General features: G+C 49.9%; 1 pseudogene; it reads left to right on the top strand.

Moving 5' to 3' along the window:
- The first annotated feature begins 7,594 nt into the window (after positions 1–7,594).
- LOC144770015 (zygote arrest protein 1.S-like) lies at positions 7,595–8,227 on the top strand (annotated as a pseudogene).
- The last annotated feature ends 534 nt before the right edge of the window (positions 8,228–8,761 follow it).

The following is an 8,761-nucleotide window of genomic DNA, read 5'->3' as shown; positions in this document are numbered from 1 at the left end:
CATCAAACTGCATGCCGTGTGAGTGTGCACCGGAACCACATTCATCAAACTGCATGCTGTGTGAGTGTGCACCGGAACCATATTCATCAAACTGCATGCAGTGCGAGTGTGCACCGGAACCATGTTCATCAAACTGCATCCCGTGTGAGTGTGCACCGGAACCATATTCATCAAACTGCATGCTGTGTGAGTGTGCACCGGAACCACATTCATCAAACTGCATGCTGTGTGAGTGTGCACCGGAACCATGTTCATTAAACTGCATGCCGTGTGAGTGTGCACCGGAACCGTGTTCATCAGACTGCATGCAGTGCGAATGTGCACCGGAACCATGTTCATCAAACTGCATGCCATGTGAGTGTGCACCGGAACCATGTTCATCAAACTGCATCCCGTGTGAGTGTGCCTCGGAGCAGTGTTCACCAAACTGCATGCCGTGTGAGTGTGCGCCGGAACCATGTTCATCAAACTGCATGCTGTGTGAGTGTGCACCGGAACCATGTTCATCAAACTGCATGCCCTGTGAGTGTGCACCGGAACCATGTTCATCAAACTGCATGTCGTGTGAGCGTGCCCCGGAACCATATTCATCAAACTGCATGCCGTGTGAGTGTGCGCCGGAACCATGTTCATCAAACTGCATGCTGTGTGAGTGTGCACCGGAACCACGTTCATCAAACTTTATGCTGTGTGAGTGTGCACCGGAACCATGTTCATCAAACTGCATGCCCTGTGAGTGTGCACCAGAACCATGTTCATCAAACTGCATACCGTGTGAGTGTGCACCGGAACCGTGTTCATCAGACTGCATGTCGTGTGAGCGTGCCCCGGAACCATATTCATCAAACTGCATGCCATGTGAGTGTGCACCGGAACCATGTTCATCAAACTGCATCCTGTGTGAGTGTGCACCGGAACCATGTTCATCAAACTGCATGCCATGTGAGTGTGCACCGGAACCATGTTCATCAAACTGCATGCCCTGTGAGTGTGCACCGGAATCACGTTCATCAAACTGCATGTTGTGTGAGTGTGCATCGGAACCACGTTCATCAAACTGCATGCTGTGTGAGTGTGCACCGGAACCATGTTCATCAAACTGCATGCTGTGTGAGTGTGCATCGGAACCATGTTCATCAAACTGCATGCCCTGTGAGTGTGCACTGGAACCATGTTCATCAAACTGCATGCTGTGTGAGTGTGCACCGGAACCATGTTCATCAAACTGCATGCTGTGTGAGTGTGCACCGCAACCATGTTCATCAAACTGCATGCTGTGTGAGTGTGCATCGGAACCATGTTCATCAAACTGCATGCCCTGTGAGTGTGCACTGGAACCATGTTCATCAAACTGCATGCTGTGTGAGTGTGCACCGGAACCATGTTCATCAACCTGCATGCTGTGTGAGTGTGCACCAGAACCATGTTCATCAAACTGTATGCTGTGTGAGTGTGCACCAGAACCATGTTCATCAAACTGCATGCCATATGAGTGTGCACCAGAACCATGTTCATCAAACTGCATACCGTGTGAGTGTGCACCGGACCCACGTTCATCAAACTGCATGTTGTTTGAGTGTGCACCGGAACCACGTTCATCAAACTGCATGCTGTGTGAGTGTGCACCGGAACCATGTTCATCAAACTGCATCCCGTGTGAGTGTGCCTCGGAGCAGTGTTCATCAAACTGCATGCCGTGTGAGTGTGCGCCGGAACCATGTTCATCAAACTGCATGCTGTGTGAGTGTGCACCGGAACCATGTTCATCAAACTGCATGCCCTGTGAGTGTGCACCGGAACCATGTTCATCAAACTGCATGTCGTGTGAGCGTGCCCCGGAACCATATTCATCAAACTGCATGCCGTGTGAGTGTGCGCCGGATCCATGTTCATCAAACTGCATGCTGTGTGAGTGTGCACCGGAACCACGTTCATCAAACTTTATGCTGTGTGAGTGTGCACCGGAACCATGTTCATCAAACTGCATGCCCTGTGAGTGTGCACCAGAACCATGTTCATCAAACTGCATACCGTGTGAGTGTGCACCGGAACCGTGTTCATCAGACTGCATGTCGTGTGAGCGTGCCCCGGAACCATATTCATCAAACTGCATGCCATGTGAGTGTGCACCGGAACCATGTTCATCAAACTGCATCCTGTGTGAGTGTGCACCGGAACCATGTTCATCAAACTGCATGCCATGTGAGTGTGCACCGGAACCATGTTCATCAAACTGCATGCCCTGTGAGTGTGCACCGGAATCACGTTCATCAAACTGCATGTTGTGTGAGTGTGCATCGGAACCACGTTCATCAAACTGCATGCTGTGTGAGTGTGCTCCGGAACCATGTTCATCAAACTGCATGCTGTGTGAGTGTGCATCGGAACCATGTTCATCAAACTGCATGCCCTGTGAGTGTGCACTGGAACCATGTTCATCAAACTGCATGCTGTGTGAGTGTGCACCGGAACCATGTTCATCAAACTGCATGCTGTGTGAGTGTGCACCGGAACCATGTTCATCAAACTGCATGCTGTGTGAGTGTGCATCGGAACCATGTTCATCAAACTGCATGCCCTGTGAGTGTGCACTGGAACCATGTTCATCAAACTGCATGCTGTGTGAGTGTGCACCGGAACCATGTTCATCAAACTGCATGCTGTGTGAGTGTGCACCAGAACCATGTTCATCAAACTGTATGCTGTGTGAGTGTGCACCAGAACCATGTTCATCAAACTGCATGCCATATGAGTGTGCACCGGAACCATGTTCATCAAACTGCATACCGTGTGAGTGTGCACCGGACCCACGTTCATCAAACTGCATGTTGTTTGAGTGTGCACCGGAACCACGTTCATCAAACTGCATGCTGTGTGAGTGTGCACCGGAACCATGTTCATCAAACTGCATGCTGTGTGAGTGTGCATCGGAACCATGTTCATCAAACTGCATGCCATGTGAGTGTGCACCGGAACCACATTCATCAAACTGCATCCCGTGTGAGTGTGCGCCGGAACCATGTTCATCAAACTGCATGCTGTGTGAGTGTGCACCGGAACCACATTCATCAAACTGCATCCCGTGTGAGTGTGCCTCGGAGCAGTGTTCATCAAACTGCATGTCGTGTGAGCGTGCCCCGGAACCATATTCATCAAATTGCATGCCGTGTGAGTGTGCGCCGGAACCATGTTCATCAAACTGCATGCTGTGTGAGTGTGCATCGGAACCATGTTCATCAAACTGCATGCCCTGTGAGTGTGCACCGGAATCACGTTCATCAAACTGCATGCTGTGTGAGTGTGCACCGGAACCATGTTCATCAAACTGCATGCTGTGTGAGTGTGCATTAGAACCATGTTCATCAAACTGCATGCCCTGTGAGTGTGCACCGGAACCATGTTCATCAAACTGCATGCTGTGTGAGTGTGCACCGGAACCATGTTCATCAAACTGCATGCTGTGTGAGTGTGCATCGGAACCATGTTCATCAAACTGCATGCCCTGTGAGTGTGCACCGGAATCACGTTCATCAAACTGCATGCTGTGTGAGTGTGCACCGGAACCATGTTCATCAAACTGCATGCTGTGTGAGTGTGCATCGGAACCATGTTCATCAAACTGCATGCCCTGTGAGTGTGCACCGGAACCATGTTCATCAAACTGCATGCTGTGTGAGTGTGCACCGGAACCATGTTCATCAAACTGCATGCTGTGTGAGTGTGCACCGGAACCATGTTCATCAAACTGCATGTTGTGTGAGTGTGCACCGAAACCATGTTCATCAAACTGCATGCTGTGTGAGTGTGCACCGGAACCATGTTCATCAAACTGCATGCTGTGTGAGAGTGCATCGGAACCATGTTCATCAAACTGCATGCCCTGTGAGTGTGCACCGGAATCACGTTCATCAAACTGCATGCTGTGTGAGTGTGCACCGGAACCATGTTCATCAAACTGCATGCTGTGTGAGTGTGCATCGGAACCATGTTCATCAAACTGCATGCCCTGTGAGTGTGCACCGGAACCATGTTCATCAAACTGCAAGCTGTGTGAGTGTGCACCGGAACCATGTTCATCAAACTGCATGCCGTGTGAGTGTGCACCGGAACCACGTTCATCAAACTGTATGCTGTGTGAGTGTGCACCGGAACCATGTTCATCAAACTGCATGCTGTGTGAGTGTGCATCGGAACCATGTTCATCAAACTGCATGCCCTGTGAGTATGCACCGGAATCACGTTCATCAAACTGTATGCTGTGTGAGTGTGCACCGGAACCATGTTCATCAAACTGCATGCTGTGTGAGTGTGCATCGGAACCATGTTCATCAAACTGCATGCCCTGTGAGTGTGCACCGCAATCACGTTCATCAAACTGCATGCTGTGTGAGTGTGCACCGGAACCATGTTCATCAAACTGCATGCTGTGTGAGTGTGCATCGGAACCATGTTCATCAAACTGCATGCCCTGTGAGTGTGCACCGGAACCATGTTCATCAAACTGCATGCTGTGTGAGTGTGCATCGGAACCATGTTCATCAAACTACATGCCGTGTGAGTGTGCACCGGAACCACGTTCATCAAACTGTATGCTGTGTGAGTGTGCACCGGAACCATGTTCATCAAACTGCATTCCGTGTGAGTGTGCATCGGAACCATGTTCATCAAACTGCATGCCCTCTGAGTGTGCACCGGAATCACGTTCATCAAACTGCATGCTGTGTGAGTGTGCACCGGAACCATGTTCATCAAACTGCATGCCGTGTCAGTGTGCACCAGAACCATGTTCATCAAACTGCATGCCCTGTGAGTGTGCACCGGAACCATGTTCATCAAACTGCATGCTGTGTGAGTGTGCACCGGAACCATGTTCATCAAACTGCATGCTGTGTGAGTGTGCACCGGAACCACGTTCATCAAACTGTATGCTGTGTGAGTGTGCACCGGAACCATGTTCATCAAACTGCATTCCGTGTGAGTGTGCATCGGAACCATGTTCATCAAACTGCATGCCCTGTGAGTGTGCACCGGAATCACGTTCATCAAACTGCATGCTGTGTGAGTGTGCACCGGAACCATGTTCATCAAACTGCATGCCGTGTCAGTGTGCACCAGAACCATGTTCATCAAACTGCATACCGTGTGAGTGTGCACCGGAACCATATTCATCAAACTGCATGTTGCGTGAGTGTGCACCAGAACCACGTTCATCAAACTGCATACCGTGTGAGTGTGCACCGGAACCATATTCATCAAACTGCATGTTGCGTGAGTGTGCACCAGAACCACGTGCATCAAACTGCATGCCGTGTGAGTGTGCACCAGAACCACGTTCATTAAACTGCATGCTGTGTGAGTGTGCACTGGAACCATGTTCATCAAATTACATGCCGTGTGAGTGTGCACTGGAACCACGTTCATCAAACTGCATTTTGCGTGAGTGTGCACCAGAACCACGTTCATCAAACTGCATGCCGTGTGAGTGTGCACTGGAACCATGTTCATCAAATTACATGCCGTGTGAGTGTGCACCGGAACCATATTCATCAAACTGCATGCCATGTGAGTGTGCACCGGAACCACGTTCATCAAACTGCATCCCATGTGAGTGTGCCTCGGAGCATTGTTCATCAAACTGCATGTCGATTGAGCGTGCCCCGGAACCATATTCATCAAACTGCATGCCGTGTGAGTGTGCGCCGGAACCATGTTCATCAAACTGCATACCGTGTGAGTGTGCACCAGAACCATGTTCATCAAACTGCATGCCGTGTGAGTGTGCGCCGGAACCATGTTCATCAAACTGCATACCGTGTGAGTGTGCACCAGAACCACGTTCATCAAACTGCATACCGTGTGAGTGTGCACCGGAACCATGTTCATCAAACTGCATGCCGTGTGAGTGTGCACCGGAACCATGTTCATCAAACTACATGCCGTGTGAGTGTGCGCCGGAACCACGTTCATCAAACTGCATGCCGTGTGAGTGTGCGCCGGAACCATGTTCATCAAACTGCATGCCGTGTGAGTGTGCACCGGAACCATGTTCATCAAACTGCATGCCGTGTGAGTGTGCACCGGAACCATGTTCATCAAACTACATGCCGTGTGAGTGTGCGCCGGAACCACGTTCATCAAACTGCATACCGTGTGAGTGTGCACCAGAACCACGTTCATCAAACTGCATACCGTGTGAGTGTGCACCGGAACCATGTTCATCAAACTACATGCCGTGTGAGTGTGCGCCGGAACCACGTTCATCAAACTGCATGCCGTGTGAGTGTGCACCGGAACCATATTCATCAAACTGCATGCCGTGCGAGTGTGCACCGGAACCACGTTCATCATAACCTCTCTTGCCCGCAGTGAATGCAGTCCGCGAGCATGCAGTGTAGCGCTGTGCCGGATCCTTAACCATCCGAAGCCCTTCTACCAGGTGTATGTAGTGAGGGCCTCTAGATCCTGGGGCCATCCTACCTGTGGGGTGTCCACACCTCATGGGAAAGGTGTATGCAGGTCGATGCTACATATTTTTGAGAGAGCCTCCCTACCCCCCACTGTTTGCCTTTCTTTTCCAAAAACTGAGCTTTCATACAAATGGCTTTGCCAACTTTGATCCAGAGAAAATAAATGTTTCTGCAAGCCGTGTTAACCGCAGCAATCCTTCGCGCCTGCCAAGGTTTGAGTAGATCAGCATTATTGTTTCTTCCTTTCCATTAATGTTAGCGCTGCAAGCACAAAGCTAAAAATAACGACAAATACTAGAACCCAAAGTAAAGAACACACAATTGGGCAAACAACCCCACACCTGGCACCTGGTAAGTGACTCCCCTTACCTTCCTTGATTGTAGATTTCATGGGTTGGCAGCATCCGAGAGCTCTCAAGCTCTCCACGTCTATACTGGAGCAGTGAGTATAGGGGTATATTAGCAAGAACCTCGTAAAAAATATGCGCCGTTTTAGCCGCAGGAAACGGATGCTAAAATGGTGATAAAGCATTCCAATAGAAGCCCAGGTTAGGTGTCCTGCACATCTAATCTGGACTTCTATTGGAATTCTATAACGCATATTAGCAAGTTCATTATCGCTGTTTTAGCGGCAGTTTCCTGCTGCTAAAAAGGCGTATATTTTAACGAGGTTCTTGCTAATATGCCCCTCAGTGTCCAGGTTTTATGATGCATTCTTGTACTGGTAATTCTGCCGGCCCCGTGTAAAATCAAGTCTGGAAATCCCACAATGCAAAGAAAACTGAATGCAGCGGTCAAGCACGGGCTTAAAACGTGAGCGCTCTGCAAGCGAGATTATAATGTAGCAATAGTAGCCTGTCCCTACACCGCTAAAATCGTGCTCGAGCTAGGCACCTGTATTCTTAATTAATTTTAAAGTTTTGTTTTAACAATTAACACCCACGGAGGACACCCTGGTACAATCAGGTCAACATCGATCCACTTTCAGAAAATAATCAAATAAAATAAACCAAAATAATAATTTACTAAAGATTAACTTAACACACTGTTGCCCTCTCAATTCGGTCAGTTTCAGTGCCACTAGAAACACTTCGCAACATTTGTTTAGCGAGGTAACATTTCTGTAAACGCCGTACAACTGTAGGTATCTGAACACCAAAAACAAGGCGGGTGGGTGGGGGCAGCGGGGTTATCTTGCCTCCTATGTTGACACCGAGGAGGACTTCGACATCTACCGCGTGCACAGCTTGAGCCCATCTTGTCCCGGGTGAACCCCAACCTGACCCTGCACCTGGCTAACAGCCGGCATGTGGGGTGCAAGTGAACTCCCGGCAGGACGCCTCAGTGCAGTGCTCGCTGGGGCCGGGACCCTGTCCCGTGGGAGGCGGAGCGTGTGGAGACAGGCTCTGCAAGAGACTCCTCACCCCCCAAGACCATACGCTTCCCCCAGACCATCGCACTGCACTCGCACATCACTTCCCGCCGATGAACCACCTTCACGGAGGAAGAGGATGTGGAGGCGAAGGGCGGCGGAGAGGGGGAACCCAAGAGCGGGGAGAGTTCTGGGGAGCCGTCCGCAGAGGAGAAGGGTAGCCCCGCGGAGAGAAGCCGCACAGACCTGCTAGAGGAGACTAGCTTAGAGGAAGAGAAGTGAGGCCAAAATCTGAAGGGGAGGCAGCCGTAGAGCCCGGGCAGCAAGAAACCACCCCTCTCCCGACAAGGTCAGACTGCGTTTCCAGGTGTGGAGTTCCATAATATAAATAGTGCTACTTAAGAACACGTACTGTGTAACAAGAGAAGTAAAGGAGCCAGTAGCCATGGGAGGTGACAAATGACGACTTAGCCGTCATAAGGAGGGACTAACAAGCCTCAAAATCAATCAGAAGACCGCATTTACAGGAGGACAAAGACACGAGCCAAAGGCGGAGAGTGGGCGGAGCTTCCATGAAGCTTCACTCCGTCTGTATACTGCATGCCTCGCAAAGCGGGCAGCACATGCGCGCTGCCGCTATAGGCTCGACCTAAAAAAGAACTCGGGGTACTGAAAATGTTAGGCAGTATGCAAGTGACATCATAACGCGTGCCATCAAAGCACATGATGTCACGACGCGTGACATTCTACATGGCATGTGTATGTTCCACTCTGATATGTGTAGGTTATAACGTGTGCCAACTGAAAATGCAATAAAATATGTCTTAAAAAAGAAGTTGTCTCCTGCATAGCATGTAAGATGCAGATGACAGACTTTTATTTTATGTAGGTAGGTAAGTGGATTACTGCTTTGAACACGGAG

Source organism: Lissotriton helveticus, chromosome 7, assembly GCF_964261635.1.
Source record: "Lissotriton helveticus chromosome 7, aLisHel1.1, whole genome shotgun sequence".
Lineage (NCBI taxonomy): Eukaryota > Metazoa > Chordata > Amphibia > Caudata > Salamandridae > Lissotriton > Lissotriton helveticus.
Note: the sequence above shows the minus strand (reverse complement) of the source record. Positions and strands in the feature narration are given on the sequence as shown.